This window comes from Heterocephalus glaber, unplaced genomic scaffold (genome assembly GCF_053883595.1).
Source record: "Heterocephalus glaber isolate CG9 unplaced genomic scaffold, H.glaber_assembly_v1.0 deba00000621, whole genome shotgun sequence".
Taxonomy (NCBI): Eukaryota; Metazoa; Chordata; class Mammalia; order Rodentia; family Bathyergidae; genus Heterocephalus; species Heterocephalus glaber.
This window is the reverse complement of record NW_028258153.1, coordinates 20,216,708-20,234,350: the sequence shown is the minus strand read 5'-3', so window position 1 is coordinate 20,234,350 and position 17,643 is coordinate 20,216,708. Positions and strand designations below refer to the sequence as shown.

Genomic DNA, 17,643 nt, shown 5'->3' with positions numbered 1-17,643 from the left:
TATCTATCCAGCTGGAATAAGGGGTTCAGTCTTGGAGGATCGGTGATTGAGAATATTGTGACCTGGGGACTTCTCAGGAACAGTCTTGACTGGCTGGATTGGAACTTTATTCCAGAGGCCAGGGAAGGAAGTGATAGTGAAATGATACTGATAATTCTCAGAGCAGTGTTTCAGATAGATTGCTGGGTCCAGTACATGGGATGTCTTGGGAGGTAGGAAAAACTAAAGATCAAACAAGTATTTTGTTATTATTGAAACGTGTAAATCCTACTGGGATTAGTTAGATTTCTGTATATATTATTTCTAACTTCCAGCCATATTTAGAATAGAAAACCCATTAATTTAGACTGGCTAGGAAAGAAAGTCAAATAGATCCATGTGTGGTTTTAGGAAGAGTACTGGACATGGAGTCTGGGATCTGGGTATAGTTCAGTTTTTCTGTGAATATGAATGAGCTCTGAAAACATGAGCAAGGCCTTTGAACTTCTGAAGACTTAGGCATAGACTAGCATATCTCTAAGGAACCTCCCCAGCCATAAAACTGTTTTTCTTATTGTCTGATTTATTACTTTAAAGTGCAATTTCTAAGTACTAACTCGACATGCTGCCAAGGAGTGGTCTTTCAGGGGCCTATTATGATGAAATATCATGAATAGATGACTCATTTGTAATTAGCAGTGTGTATTTTCATGCAAATAGTTTCTAAGCTCTAAGTTTCTCATAAGATTTTTTCTCCTTAAAGTAGAGTTAATACATTGAAATTCTGTTTGCACATTTAATTTATTTGGAAAATAAATTTTCTGAGATATACATATCTCATCTCTAGTTAGATTGTAACCACCTTGAAAGCAAAATGCCTCATTTTGTTTGCTTATTGTTTTATTCATCAAATGAAAAGTATACAGAAAGCACTTAAAGCATATCAGTAAGTAGCCAAAGAATAAACTTTGGATCAAATTATTATGATCTTTGAAATATTATAACATAAAAAATGCTTAGATCTGTGATATTTATTGCTGCCCAGAATTACATAATGTTTGTATTTGTTATTGCTGTGGCTGTATAGGTGTGACTGAGGAGATCAGTCAAAGTGAACTGCTGCAGAAGAAATGGAAGGGTTGACTCATAATCACGTAGCTTTTATTCTTTAATTCTGAAAGGAAACATCATTTTCCTGAGATCAACCTTTGAGTAACTTTATGGATACTATTGGGGTAGGGGAAACCAAAAGTAAAGTCAAGAGTTCAGAAGTGATAGTGGCCGAATTACACAGAGAACAAAGCACGTAGTCAGCTTTCTCAGAGGGACACAATGCTTTTATGATGAGGGATGAGTTTTGAGATGAAAGCTTTCTGAGAAGTGGGGTGCCTGGCTTCTACATGTTCTATAAGAGAGGATGAAAAGAGACTCAGAGGAAGGTGAAGAGGAGGGTACCTGCAGTGTGGAGGAGGGGAGAGCTACAGACATTGTTAGGGAAGAGGAGGGGAGGGAAGGACCAAGCTGGAGGGGCCTCTTACTCTGCAGGATGTAGCCCTCTCGCTCCACCAGAAGTTCCCTAGACTTTCCTTGAATTTTAACCCAGAACATGAGTTAATGTTCATAATGATAAGTCTAACTTCTGGGCTGCCTGACATGTTTAAGACATTGGATCAAAAACCCTTTAAAAAGCAATGTTTATATGTTTAATTTACTTTCAGAAATACTTGTGTAAATGCAGTAAATATATATCCTTTCCTAATGTTATCACAGTTGTTTGGCCTTCTGATTCAACAAGTAGACACACTAGATAACAGTTTAAATTTTGTAAATAAAAGTTATGAAGCCAGCTATTTATTCACATTGGTTGGCGCACATGTGTCAGAAATTTTGCCTGCCATTGGAGCTAAAATAAGGATGATATATGGTTCCGGGTGTGTCATGAGAAATTATAATTCTGTCTGAATTATAATCACATCACCTATAATGCACTATGTCTCAAAGAAGGCTCTTTGGAAATGACTACTCTGCCTGGGAATTTGGGGTGTAGAAGGTCTCCTAGAGGAGATAAACCTTGTGACTGCTCTGCTGCCTTATATTACTGACTCAGAAATGACCTGTAGATGAAGCCACACAGACAGTATGTCATCAGAGATTATGAGGACAGCCTAACCTGGCTGCTGACAGCATCACTTTATCCATCTGTTCCTGGATTCCTGAGACAATTTATGCTGTATTTCAGGTGCGATGCTGGAGTGAAGTGGAAAGGATGCTCTGAAGTCAGTGAAAGGCTCACACTCTGCAGTCTCTGTGCTTCACCCATCTATGCTAATGTCTCACTCTTGCTATCTTTTCTACTGGATTGTAAGCTTTTCTATGGCAAGATAACCACAGAGATACTGATGGTGGTGCCAGTGGGTTGATAATACCCACACTGAACACTAGACAGTGTGTGTGCATGATCTCATCGAGTGCCTGCTGCGGGGGAGGGCAGCTATCTTTCTTTCCTGCCCTACCAATGATATCACTGAGACTTGGAGAGGTTAGATGATTCTCTCATCTCTGTCTACAGCACAGTGGAAGAGAGGGTCACTTGTCTGTTCTTTGTGTATGTGAGTGAGGTGTGTGTCTGTGTAACCTATAACCTCCCTCCCTGCCACAGGCTCTACTTGCTCAGCTAGGACAGATTTTAGTCTGTGGCAAGTACTTAATAATCAGCAGATGTACTCTGCAGGGTAATTATGTACCCTGGCTTCTCCTGATTGTGCTGGGGTGTTGTTTGAGTGCCCCTCCAAAGTCCTTAGGTGCTGAGGGATTGAGATGTCCTTAGCTCTTTTCTTTTGGCAGAGAACAAGCAGATCAGCACTAATCCTTGGCTGCTGCTCTTGGGCACCACTTCCTGTGTCCACTCTCCCACTCTCCCTAACCCCTGGGCCTTTCCTACCACTGATGATTGCTGCTCAGCCTGACACTGACTAAGCTCTCTCTATACCTCTATTTTTTTTTTGAAGTCTCCATGTGCCTCAGTATGCCTCCATGAAGTTGGCCAGTTGGGCATTCATATTGCTCAAACTGACCAGTCACTTAGCAGAGCATCTTCCTATGTTTTGCCTTTCTTCTAGGCTTTCTCCTTTGGTAGGTATATGGCTCGGGGTTGTTGCTTTGTCCTTGAGAGTGTTTGTTGGGCTGTTTTGTATGGCTCCAAGTTGGAGCTCTTTATAAAACATAGTACCAGAAATATGCTTTATTGCTTTTGTAACTGTTGATTAGAAACAAAATAATCTATTAATCTCCTAAAGCTTTATTTCCATTTCTGTGTTGTCTTCTCTTAAAAGGAATTATGACAAAGTTGTTTATGAAACTGAGCTAGCAGCTGTCTCATACTTTATTCATAATAAATTTTTCTTTTGTAAATGTGGTTTGTATTTGTAACTCTCTGGATTTGATAGTATTATTCTTCCCTCCAGATTCTTAGTCTGAGTTCCACTCCTAGTATAGGGACACTTCCATATGAAGAACCAGCATGACATGGTTGCCATTTGTATGGGGTCTGAAGCAAAATTGCTCAGGTTTAAATACAAGCTTTACTATATGCTATTTGTATGGCCTGTCCCTCTGTTTCCTCATCTGTGAAATGGCTTTAGAGTGTTGATACAGAAGACTAAGAAAGCTCACATTCCTAAAGTGCTTAGACATTGTTAGATTTATGCAAACCACCTAAGTGTGTCTTTACTGTACTGTCTGTGTTTCTCCTATACACTTGGAGCTGGTCTAACTGGGGAATCTATTCCCACTGTTGGGGTAGAGCCAAACACATATTTTCCACTAAGAGATTATTGACTAGTACATAAATATATCAATAAACAGCAAACTCTTTACTAAATCTCATTTATTCTTTAATTTTTTTATTGTATATGTTTTTCTTCCACTCTTCATATAACTCTACTCTAATTACTGGATTTCATGGATTGATTTTGATTAGTGTGTTGGTGTCTTTTTTGGCTGTCATACTAGCAGGCATTAGGCCATAAAACACTCAACAATTTCACAAGAACTGGCTTTAATTGTGAGTTGGCCTCAAAATATAACTTAACCAAAAATGATAGTGTACACAGCTTCATTATAATCTGTATTGTTAAATTACATGAAGATTCTGAAATTATGAACAGCCATTCATTACAACGTGACTCTTAATGTTCCTGCTTTTGAAAGGCATTTAGTTGAGAGTTTTAGTGGACTTTTAAAATATTAATTGCATCTTGACTTTTAAATTCTAGTCATAAAAATAGTTCCATGAAAATCTTAAGTTATATCATAAAGAACCTAAAAACATTTATGTAGTTTGGAAAATATGATCTTAGGATGCCTTTTTAGTTCAAGGGAAAAATATAACATATTGACCCTCTGAAACCTGCTGATGCTAAGAAAGCAGTTCAGATTTTCATCTTGTACTTGATGTTTGCTGATGGAGGTGAACAGACATTGACCTTCCCTTGTGTACAGGGTGGACTTAAGCTAGAGATATCTAGAAGGCCATGCTGATGGATCTAGTATGATCTCTGTTGGGGACCCAGTGCCCTGCCTGCTCCTCCTGGCCCTCTCTGACTGAGGATTACTGGGGCCCAGGACTGCAGATAACTTTTTTTTTGTTTTGTTTTGTTTTTAAATCACCTCGTTTGACTTTAGTTCAGTTGCTGTTCTAGGACAATTTCTGTTGTTTCTGCAGCAGAATCAGTTTCCACTGTCCCCTTAGTAATAAGGTCCCATTGGAGATCCAAGTCAGTTATTTTTATCCTATGACTTGATTCCTCAGGTGGTTTCTTATTGTGGGAAGTTTTGATATGTCTGACACTATATAGCCTTTGATATGATAGTTTTATTTTTTCCTCTATATGTTGAAGACAGGTCTGCCTTAATTGATGCTACATCAGAAGTTTCCACACAAGTCCCTTGGGGCAGCAGGAATATGTTTCTGTGTGATCTAAAACAAAAGAGGGGGAGATGAGGGGAATGGGAGTTAGTATCTAAATTTATTTCTCATACAGCAGCATGTTTTGTAGATCTAAGGATACCTGAACACTCTTGCAGCAATCTTCATTTTAAATTCACAAATAAAGAGCTAACTTATTATACCTGAAGCTCATGCTATAGGCCAGTGGGGTGTGTGTGTGTGTGTGTGTTTATGCATGCACACATGGATGAGCATGTATGAGGGTGTATTTGTTATATAATGAAATCACCAATGATGCTTTTCCACAGTATGTATATCTTGTGTTTCCCCCTCCTATCTATCTGGTTTCCTAGGGTTTTAGTGGGTATTTCTGAGTCATCTGTAAGCTCTTGTCTGCTCTCTCCTAGGGTGTATTTGAGCCATAGTTATGGATGGGTTGTAGCTATTGGTATGGATCATAACAACAATACAAATATAATATATATTGAATAGTTTGTTTTATGCCAGAAAATGTGCAATGTTTGTAAATGAATATCTTTCTCTCCCTCTTAAATTAGGGCATTGGCGTCATATTTTGAATTCAAAGGTATTAGGATTTGAAATATATAAACAGATTCATAAATCATCCTTTTTCTTGGATTGGGGTAGTCCAAGTGGGCTTTGTAAATTGGTAAGCCTATTATTTTTAGAAATCAAAATTGCTTTAAAAATTTTTTTGGCAGTATAGGGTCTTTGTACTGAGATACATCTTGAGCTCTTTTTTATTTTTTATTTTGAAGCAGAGCCTGAGTCATTAAGTTACCCAGCTCAGACTTGCCATTCCCCTGCCTTAGCTTCCCAGAATGCTGGGATTATGGTTGTGCACCACCACCCCTGGCTGAAATTACTTTGTATGTGCTCTATGCCACTGTTAATGCTACTGTTGGTACTTATTATGTGGCAGATGAGGAAACCAAGGCATAGAGAACAGGTGAGATGATGATAGTGTTAGCTAGCATTGGATGAGGGCTTATTCTGGGACAAATACTTTGTAAGCCCTTTCCATCTGTTAACCTACTCAGTCCTCACAATAGTTTCATGAAACACTGTTTTACTATTATCACTATTTTATAGTAAGGAAGCAGGCTTATCGATTAAGCACCTGATCCATGGTCACCCAGATCACTGACAAACTGCAGAACCAGATTCCATGCCCAGGCTTTCTGGCTCATGTTGCCATCTGGAATAGAATGAGTATTTGAACCTGATTCATCTGCCTCGATATTTGTTTTTCTCATAGCCTCATTATTTCCAGTTCTTAAAGGTTTTCTAATTTTTAAATCATGGTTAGCAAAGAGTGATAGTTTGTTTAGATCAGTGGATTGTGCCCTCAGATATTGGGCAATATCAGGAGCCATTCTTGGCTGTCACTGCTGGAGAGAGGTAGTGTTGGTGTCTAGAGGCCAGGGATGACCCTAAGCACTTTACCTTGTAAAGTATGGCACACTCACAGCAAAGAATGCCGGGCTAAAGTATCAATGCTGACACTGAGAAATGCTAGTATAGAATGTTTTCAACTGTGCCCTTTCTCTCAAAGGAATCAGTGCCTTTAGTGTAAAGTTATGCAAGAAAAAAATAATTTAGCTGAAGAGTAAAAGGGAACGGGATAGAGATAATGCTGTGGTGGTCTTAGCTTTGAACTTTGATCTGTGAGCTAAATTAGTTCTCATTTTAAGAAATATGCTTCAGTGGACTCCTAGGATCACCTAAATTCCAATTTCGAAGACCTTGCACATTCTGGAATGTAAGAGGACAATATTTTATATTGCTAGATTTAAGGTATTGTGTGAATGTTGTGCCTCTGGCTGTCTGTGTGGTGAATTCTTCTTTGTATATAATATTTGTGTATATATGCACTGTATAAAAGTGACTTCATAACAGATGACTTCTGCCAGAATTCAGAACACAGCAGTAATGTATTTACCAAAGACATAAGAGCATGAGTAATTCTTGTCTCATGAGAAAGACGTAAACTGGTTTATTATAATGATGTAATATTTGGGTGCTTGATTTATTATCCCCATCTCTAATGATGCAAAACAGGTTAAGAGCAAACAGGTTATAAAAACGCAGTGGGCAACTTTGAAGTCTGGCCTTTTCCCCTAAGCAGTTAAAAGTGTAGGTTATGTACTGATGGTTTGTTGTTTGTAAATATTTCCACAGATCATGGTTAAGAATGTGATCTGTGCACCACATGGTGTGAAGTTTTTAGGTGCTTATTCCATGGGAGATCATAATCTGGAAAGGAGTGATTTATTCAGATAATGGGGCAGGAAAATATAGTAAAGCTGTAGGCTAGGGCTCATGATAGCACAGGGAAGTGTTATGCTAAGGTATAGATCCGGGACAGGAAGAGGTGTCAGAGAGGAAGTGGTCATTGAACTGCATCTTTTTTTAAGATAACATTAAGGGCTGTCCAGGTTGAGTACAGCTCAGGGAAAAGAGTAGCCTTTTAAAGACAGACTGGGGAAAGGAGATAAAAGGAAATCACCATCACATCATCATTGCCATCATCACTACTATCACCACAGCAACAATAATAATCCCAGCTACCATTTGCTGAGTACACTACCCTGTAATAACACTACTATAGACTCTTTAGGATGAACTCATCATTTCACAGTGATTTCATGGGGTTGATGTTGTAATGCTCACAGACAGGAAAGCTGGAATCTAGCAAGGCCAGTGTCCTGTCCATGGCCATAGGGCTTTTGTGGGTCCCAGGCAGCCACTCAGGCAGCCACCTACCCTGTTCAGCTTGGTGGTTCCCTGTGCAGTCAGGGAGTAAGATGAACAAATCTGTGCTGTGGCAAGACAGATATAACTCTGGCACAAATGCCTTTGTAGAGCTTTTTTAAAGAGGAGTAAGTTTGGGGTTTGTTTGAGCAAAGTGACTCTGCTATATGTGGTATAATAGGAGTTCTTGGAAATGTGGTGACCTGGAAAATTGGAGAAGTATGATGAGAGTTGAACTGGCCAAAGTGATTAATTTGGGCATTGAAGTATGACAGTGTAATCACAGGCCAAACAAATGGTAATTATTACTGCAAAGCTTTCTTCCAACAGAGTTGAGGTCAAGCCTATCTGGCTCTTGGGTCAGCTGTGAGAATGTGACAGCAGCTCAGTCATTCCCTTTACCTACAGTAGACACTGTAAAGCTTTCCATGTATGTATGAACATGATAGCCTAGAAAACTATGCACTTATTTCTTAGATTTTATGCCCTTGACCCCTGTTCCATTCTCATAACAATGAACTGAAGGCTAGGATTTTGTCAGAAAAGTAACAAGTTAATAGCTTCTGAAAAAGTTGTTGATATTTGTGTTTCGTTGCATGACTCTTCTTTGAAGCTACTGTAATACAAATGATGTATCTAATTTGACCTACTACTCAAAGAGGATTCAGTTCCTTCCTTCTTTGTTCATTAATTCATAAAGCATTTCTAGGAAGCCAGTCCTTGAGCAGGGGAGACTCAGAGTCTAGACTTGAGGGGAAATCAGACATGGGAACCAAAAAATACAGTGGTGGGCATGGAAAATGAAAAACAGAAGGCAAAGCAAAATGTTTATGAGCTCTTAGAAGGAAGGATGGGGCGAGTAGGAGTAGAAGAAGGCAGTCCTTAGTTCTGCATGTGTCTTCTCCAGTTTGTTCTTCCTGTGTCCTGGTCTGATAACCTTGCCCTTCAAGTCTGTGTTTGTTCCTCACTCATCCAGAATGAGTCTCCTGGGTAACCCAGCAAGATGGCGGCTGTTTCTTCCTTCTCATTACTCATGCCCCAAGCCATACCCATGGGCCCAGTGCCTTTTTCTGGTGCTGAGTTTCTTCAGCTTTGTATTCTTACCTCTTTTTTTTCTGTTATCTTTTTTTAGCCAGTCCTGCCCCTTGTCATATTAGTGGCCAGAAACATATGGGATATTGAAAATATTGCGCTGGAAAATACATAGCAAATATATAAAGATAACTGTACTTAGTTGAAGGAGCATTTTATCTTTCTGGGTTCAGGGTACACCTTCTTTCTAAGTGTCATTTTGGATTCTTTGCTCTCTTAAAAATATTATATGTAAGTATTCACACCTAACTCTATTGATTTATAGAGTATGGCAAGGTTGTCACCTCTAGGACTAAAAAAGGCTTTAAAAGAGAGGCTGTGTTCTTGTCATACCCTATAATAACAATGTGACACAGAATGAATCCCTACTTTTGAAAGGAGTTGAGGAAATAGAATCATAAATGTGGAAGCAAAAATATCTTTTGTTAAAATATATTTTTAAATTATAGTATTCCTGTGGAAAACAGGTGACATTTCTAGTAGAGTTCATATTTATATAGACTAGTTTATTCTGCTTTGAAAAGCCTTCTTTTCTTTGCTAATATTAAAAATTAAAATTTTTAATTTTTGCATATTAAAATTCTGCATCTCCAAGTCTGACAAAAGGAAGCCAATAGATATATCGTTCTACATTTTGTCAAACCATTGACTATTTTGGGCTCCATACACAAGAAGTCTAACTTGTTTAAACCAGTTATTTTAATTAGACTGATTTGAAGGGACAGAAAGCCCTTTCCTGTTAGTTCTCTGCACAGGATTTTGCACTGTACTCAGACCTGCTCTAAGATCATCTACTCCTCCTAACGGGTTTTAGATGTTGGGTTGCATATGTCGTGTTTTCTTTTCCTCCTTTATTTTTTATTACATAGTCATTGAAGCCTTGCTGTGTCCTTGTTATGTGTTGATAAATGCTTTGTAATTACTCTGCAACTAATATGTTGAACTTGAATGGTTATATGAATTTGTTTATTTTTTAAAAATCTCACTGGAGAAAGGCAAACTGGTGAGGAAAATGAACTCTGAAAGAGAAGTGTAGACAGCAGGGACTAGGTGTGGCAGGGGAGGGATGGTCGACCTTGCTGGCCTGACCAGTCCATGGCTAGAGTGTTGATTGTTTCCCAGGTGCCCTTATGTGGATTTGCCATATACATCAGGGCTTTGTATGGCTTTACCTACTTTATCCCCATACTATCTTTATAAGAGTGATATGATTACTATTTTCATTTTAAAGATGCAAAAGCTGAACCATAGAAGTGTTAATTGTCTTACTGAAGGATACACAGGATCTAGTTGGAGACTAGATTTTGAGTTCACGCAATCTGGCTGCGGCCTTCAAAGGTCTTGGCCAGAGAACTAATTTAGGAGTGGGCACACCCATGTTCCAGTTGTACCCTACCACTTTCCAACTGTGTGATCTTGACCGTTAGTAACACTTTATAATATAGGTTCATTTAGAGTTTTAAATAAATTTCCACATGTAAATGGTTTGTCATGTAGAAGAAGCTTGGTGACCATCGCCATTTGAACCATTCCATTTTCTGTCCTGGGGCAGTGGCAGTGACAGACTGTAGCCTAGGCTCTTCCCAGATTTGAACAAAGCCTGCAGCACCTCTGAGAGCTCTTAGAGCTCTGCTTAGTTTGCTGATCTTGGGATGGATGGAGATGGGAGTGAGAAGAGGGAAAGGGGAAGTAAAAAGGATCGAGGGGTGATATGTATATATAGCAGTTCTCCATAATGAATGTATTTATTATGTCACAAGTGTATACTAATAAATAAAAGAAAAACGTGCAGCCCACTCAACTAAATAATTACTAAGGTTTCTTCTTGCTCTACTCTCTGATGACTCCAAATAGAAATTTTATTTTCATACATTCATATCCACTAGCTACATCTTTCAAAGTATGGAGATGCCCTTTCCATTGGTCTGCCTTTGTGTCTGATGGGCACAGATGCTGTTATGGTTTGGATATGAAATGTTCCCACAGGGTCTTGTGTTAAAAGCTGGGTACCCAATACAACAATATTCAGGGTGGGGCTTTCGGAAAATGATTGAATCATGACTGTTCTAACTTTATCTGTAGATTAATCCACTGATGGATTCATAATTTGATGGCATTATTGGAAGGCAGTTGAAACTTAGAAGGTGGTACTAGATGAAAAGAATGGCTATGGGTGCATAATGTTGGGTTTATATCTTGTCCTTGGTCCCTTCCTGTCTGGCTCTCTTTCTCTTCCTTTCTGTGCTTCCTGGCTACCATGAAGTGAGCAGCTTTCTTCCTCTATACCCTTCAGCAGTGGAGCCAGCTGACCATGTACAGAAACCTCCAAGACTATGAGCCAAAGTAAACCTTTCCTCCTTTGAGTTATGTCAGGTATTTTGTTATAGTGATGGAAAACTGACTGACGTACAATTCTTCTATACAATGTGATGGAATTTTGTCTAGTACCCTTGACTTCTTTTTCTTAAGGAAAGGCAAAAGTTTATCTTTTCTGTCTGATTTCTTTTTTTTGGATTACTTCTTGAGTATTAAGAGAGAGGAAAAACATTTTTTAGTTTATTTTTCATATCATTTCTTGATCCCCCAAAGGTCACAACTGTAAGAGATGACACACAGACTCTTAGGTTTCTCCTCCATGGCATGGATGGACTATGTGAATTAGTATATGCAGTTGAGGACTTGAGCTAGGGTTGGTTTATGGAGCAGTTTCTTTCCATTTCACCCACTGCCCTTCCAACTACCCACATTTCTGCCAGTAGTTGGCTAGAAGGAGGAAGGTATTTATACAACTGGAGAGAAACATTTATGAGGTTTGATAGATGTAGTTTGCTTCATTCAATGGAAGAGCATATCAGTGACATTTACTAAGGCATAATTTGAAGACCACTTCCATGAGAATCCCCCAGGATATTTATTAGATAAAGAAGCTCATGGCCCAGCCCAGATCCAATGAAACAGAATTATAGTATCATTATTTTGTGTTTTTTACATACTCTTCTCATGTGTTGATCAAGCTTTAGTTTGATAAAAGCAACAATGCAAATTTATTGCATCCTTTAACCTTGTTTAGATTATGGCGCACATGTTTCCAGGGCTGGTTTTCTCCCACCAGGGCATGTTGCTGCCAGTGAGGGCTTGCTTGCCAGAGTTCCAGGTGATCTCACTGGTAAGTTGTGCTGGGAGTGGTTAGGAATGGTGCAGGGAGATGGGAAATGAGGAGAGTCAAGGCTGCAGAATGAGACAAGGATGCAGCCAGGATAACATGGTTGGGGAGAGGTGGTCTGTGCTCAGAGGAGTTGAATTCAGCATTTCTAAGAAACAGAGGAGGGAAATCAGATTCAGATGAGTGGGTGGAAGGCGGAAGCAGCAGGAGGCTCAGTGGGGGAAGGGTGGAAGTGTCGCCACAGGACTAGACCTTGGATGAGGGACCTTTGGAACTAATCTCACCCCTTTACCGCAAGGTGTTTGTGATATGACTTGCCAGTCTAGCTACTAGGAATTTGATAATTGAATAGATATTGAGTATAATGTATTACATGGTTTGAATGTATATATTTCTTTCAAGTAAAGAGTAAAATTGAAGATAGTAGGAACACAGAACTACTACAAAAGGCTGAGTTAATTTCTGAAAATGTTACCTATTCCTACTTTAAACCTACTGTCTTAGAAAATTCTAGAAAACACAAGCATACACAAAGGCACATTTACCATTCTAGTTCAGTGGTCCCCAAACCACACATAGGAACCACCTGGGAATTAAAAATCAAAAAAAAAGATGTCTGACTTCCAGATGTTCTGATTTAATTGCTATGGAATATGATGTGAGCAGTGGGATTTTAAAACTCTTCAGTCCTTCCTTTTACAGGTGAGAAAACTTAGGGCTAGAGAGGTTGTGACTTTTTCCAAGGTCAGATGGTTTAATTTCAGAGACAGGATTAAATAAACAAAGGTCTCCTGACTCTCAGTTCAGGGTCCAGAAACCACTCCAGGGCTTACAAATGGAATTTAAACAGGGCATTGTGGACCTAAGTGATGCAAGAGCTGAGATGGCAAACTCCAGATGGTGAAGCAACCCTGACACCAGGAGCAGCAGGAAGCAGCTACATAACCCGCAGGCTGATGGGGTGATGGCAGTACCTGTTCTCTCTGCATCCCAGAAGCTGGCTCAGTTGTGGACTACGTCAGGACCAAAGTGGTGGTGGTTGTTGCTAGTGGGAGCCGAAACTCTCTGGGAGCCAGAGATGCCACCCAGAGCAGAGTGGGAGAGGGATAAACACCCATGGATCTCCCTTTTTCCTTCATACTCTCTGGTCTTCCACCAGTATTTCCTGTTTGGCATACCAGTTTGAAAGTACAGTTTCCTTCATAGCAAAAGAGAGAGTGGACCTGAGACCTAGACAGAGGGTGACTGGCACTATATTGTTCAGACTGATTGAGGTTTTCATTTAGAGCAGAACTCTGTAGATGCTCTCATGAAGGAAGTTTTTGTGGGACCTGCTCAATAAATTCTATGTGGGAGTGTGTCTAACCTGTTTGTGCTGATATAGCAAAATACCATACTCTGGCTAAAGTATAAAGAACTAAATTTATTTCTCACAGTTTTGAAGGCTGGGCAGACCTGGATCCAAGGTGTCAGCGGGTTCCGTTGACTGGTGAGGGCTGCATCCTTCAATAGGGACAAACATTGTGTTCACACATGGTGGAACGCAGAAGGGAAAGCCAGTGGAAGGCTCCAGGAAGCCTCTTGCAGAGACCTGAATCTCATTTCTGAGGAGTACTCATGATCTGATCTCATGAAGGCCCCACCTCTTAACACTACATGTTGACCATTAAGTTTTAACACCTGTGCAGTATTTTAGAAGGTCACATTCACATCCTAGCAAAAGGGAGCTGCTCCTTTTTCAAAAAATAGCCATATTCAAGCAGATAATTTCTCACAACCAGTTGGATAAGTGGCATGATTGAAAGGCTTATAGACTGCTTTAATATAGGTGTATATACTTTCATTAATATCTTCTTTCTTAATTCAGATCCATATCTCTTCCATTCAATATGTTTACATTTATACAGCTTTTATATTTAAAACATGTATAGGTTTAAAAAGACCCATTGGTATTTTTATCTTCATTAAATCTTCAACATTTATTGCTGTGAGGATTAGTTGCTTTCTAGATATATTACTGAAAGCTGGATGATCCCATGTATGCATATGAGTTGACAGACCTTGCTTTACTATATCATTAAAAGGATTTTTAAAGAAAAATGGAATTACAGTGTGCTGCATTTTATTTGTTCTGCCTGATGGGCCAAGTGCTTTGGACCCGGTGTTGAGGCTTGGTGTCCTGCTGTTCTAACAGTAGCTCCCCTGTAGAGCACAGCATTCCTTAGACTTGGATAATGAGGCTGATGTCATAAAAGGGAGCTTTATTAAAATAAATACAGTACCATATTTCCTTTCTAATGGCATTCTGATTAATTTCACCCTAAATGAATACCTGACACTCTTTTAATCAATAGAAATAGCAAAGGGACTTCAGCTAGTGATACTGAAGGTATCAAGGGTGCTCTCAGCTCTGACACCTGCTTCAGTATTTGATGTCACAGTAGGCCCTGGCCTGAAGACCTGTGTCTGTTCCAACCCATCCCACTGAACTGGTTGGAGGGTAATTAAATACTAGTGCTTACCCTTCTTTTGAGGATGTTGCTACTTAAACACTAAGAGATTAAATGTTACCCTAAGGCTACTACTAGTAGAGGAACTTCAGAAGCAGAGTTGGAATTGTCTCCTAGTATCTAGGCTTGTGTTTAATTCTCCAGCCACAGATCCTAGAAAAGTGTTCTGATTTTATTTTTCTTCAGAATTAATCTACCGTTGATGATAACTTTCACAAACAAAAAGAACGTGAGGTCTGGAGTTTATGACTTCCATAAATCTGCTGCTTTCCATCATATCCAAAGAGTGGCTTGTCAGGGATACAGTGTTTGATAGTTAATTGGGCTGTTTTTAGTGTTTTGGAGATGTTATATTTACCACAGCACATCAATTATTAATAGTAAATATGAAATATAATCTCAACCTTTAAACATTTTGTGCCATTAGCTAATTTAAAAAATAACTGTAACTAAAGCTGATGAGTATGGCATATTCTAATGATTATTTTACTCTGTTTTCTACTCTTGAAAGAGAAATTGTGGTCCAAAGAATGCAATGATTTCTTCTTGAAATAAACAGGAATGTTGGATAATGGTACAAAGCTTGATCCTCCAGACTTGTCTAAGTGCAATATAATAATAGAATGGAAACATTCAATTTTAAACTGGTTCTTCGTGTCTTATAAAATTCTGTTGTGCACTTGTCTAATTGCTTTAAATGCTAGAAGTACACCAATGGGACTGTAGAGAATAAACCAGTAAAAGAGATAAGACATACCTTATATAGAAAAGCTAGAAAGCTCATTATAAGAGAGATGATTCATAGCATAAATCTTATTTTTTACAGGACATAAGGAAGATAGCTATTTTATGATGGTTTATTTTGCTCAGGTTACCAAATTATTTAAAACTGAAGGAATCTTTAAAAATTTAAATTTTCTATTTCCCATCTACCTTAATTACTTCTAAGAGGCTTTAAAATTCATTGTGGGCAATGAATTGTCCATAGGTAAATGGATTGTTGATAGACACTTTCACTTTGGAGCTCTTCTGTAATGGAAATGTGAAGGTATTTGGCTTGCTTCTTGGGGACATTTAAATACAGGAAAAATACATTTAAATACAGTTTTTTATGCTTTGGATTGAAAGCAAAGAAAGCCACTTTACTGATTTAAATTCCTTTTGTAAAGCTTCAATTTACTAAAATTAGGTTCATTTAGCTCAAATAGATTCAATTGTTTTCTGTTTTGCTCTCAGAGAGAAGAGCAGGCAGTAGGCCATCTCCATTAATCTTTTGTTTTTTCTTTCTGCTCAACTTCCTTTATAGTACTGTATAGGAAGGTGTACATTAGGATTATCATGGTGTGGAACAAAACAACACTGTAACAGCATGGTATCTGACCTTAGCACCCAATCCAATTGCTTCTCTTTTGGGCCCAACCAATTGCTTGTCTTATTGGTGTGTAGATTTACTTTGGTGAATGATACCTAGACTTTGTTGGTCATGTCAGATTCTTTCATGCAAAATAAACTATACAATAATATGGTGGAGTTGCACGAATCCATTTATCACACATGTAATGAGGTAAAGCTAGCCTATAATAACTCAGTGCTTCATTATTATTATCAAGAATGCTTACATTCTGCAAGTAGACAGGTAACCTATGTATTTCATTCAAGATGTGAAGTAGAACAGTTCATCTTGGGAAAAGTTCTCACCGTCAGTTAGTGCAGGAGTTTTACTTGCCTTCAAGCAGGAACTTTCTTTCCTACTACTTGAAATGCAAAGACTTCCATTGGACTTTTGGTTTTCAAAGAAACTATGTCATTATATTTGCTAATTTCATTTGTTTTGTTTAATGTAGTGATGTTTCTTATCTTTAAAGTATCCTAGAATACTTTAATGAAAAGTACTTTCCTTTTTTCTTTTAGTATTTAAAATACTTCACTTAAAATGGATTCTCATGTTTACTTGAAAAAATAAATTTAAAGAAAAGCTCTATTCCCCCTACCCCTGAAAATGAGGAATAGTCTCTGGAAATTCATCTTGTTTAAATCATAGTATTATAGTTGAAATGATCTACATCAGTTTCCAGTTGATGCAGAAGTCTTTGAACTGTATTTTCTGGTGTATACAGAAAGATATGTGTACTTCAATCTAAAAATCCCATTCCTTAGATATCTCTCCTAAAATGTGGTTCCCAGATGCTTATGACATTGATTTTTTTTTTCTCACCGTAACCTTTTTAGGATGCCACACTTACAAAGTATTTAACAGATATGACTAAAGTTTAAGAACAGATATGTGTTTATGTAGAGGTCTTAGTAGTGTGCTTAAGGGAGGCTTATGCAAAGGGACGATTGAGTGTTAGGAGAAGACTCTGCCAAGGATTTCATGTATTTGAAATGACAGCACATGTTGATATGATATCACAATAAAAAGGCTTGTGATTTAGCACAGAGATTCAATAACTGGAATCTCATCCTATTAAAAAGCTGTTGCACTGCAAGAGAAACCACCAACAGAGCTGAGACAACCTACAATGTGGGAAAAAATTTTTACCAGCTGTTCCACAGATGAAGGACTATTATCTAGAGTATATAAAGAACTTAAAAAAATCAGACCCCCTAAATTTAAAAAAATTTATAATCAGACCCAGTTCAAAAATGGGCATCTGAAATGAACAGACATTTCTCAGATGAAGAAGTAGAAGCAGCAAATAAACATGAAAAAATGTTCAACATCACTGGTCATCGGAGAGATGCAGATAAAAACAACACTGAGATTCCACCTCATCCCAGAAAGAGTGGCTGCTGTCAAGAAATCAACCAATAACAAAGGCTGGCATGGTTGTGGGGAGAAAGGGACCCTTCTCCACTGCTGGTGGGTGTGCAGACTGATGCAGCCACGTGGTGATCAATATGGAGATTCCTAAAAAACTAGGATTAGAGGTACCATTTGACCCAGCTATTCCCCTGCTGGGTATCTTCCCAAAAGAATTAAAAGAATCATACCACAGCAATATATGTACACCCATGTTTATAGCAGAACAGTTTGTAATAGCTAAAACTTGGAAACGGCCCAATTGCCCATTAACTGGAGGCTGGATAAAGAAGATCTTGTTTTTGTTTTATAAATGGAGTACCACTCAGCCATAAAAAATGATAAACTAGAGTCATTTATATCTAAATGGATG

The 17,643-nt window shown here is 38.4% G+C and overlaps 1 protein-coding gene and 1 pseudogene across 21 annotated transcripts in view; both read left to right on the top strand.

Moving 5' to 3' along the window:
• The window catches only part of Pard3b (par-3 family cell polarity regulator beta), a 1,069,040-nt gene that overhangs the window by 27,704 nt on the left and 1,023,693 nt on the right, over positions 1 to 17,643 (top strand). The window lies entirely within an intron of this gene.
• The window catches only part of LOC147829384 (cold shock domain-containing protein E1 pseudogene), a 67,256-nt pseudogene that overhangs the window by 27,456 nt on the left and 22,157 nt on the right, over positions 1 to 17,643 (top strand). Inside the window, exon 1 of the transcript XR_015449089.1 lies at positions 1 to 17,643. This exon is cut by the window's left edge and continues 27,456 nt beyond it; it is cut by the window's right edge and continues 22,157 nt beyond it. The product of XR_015449089.1 is annotated as a cold shock domain-containing protein E1 pseudogene (transcript).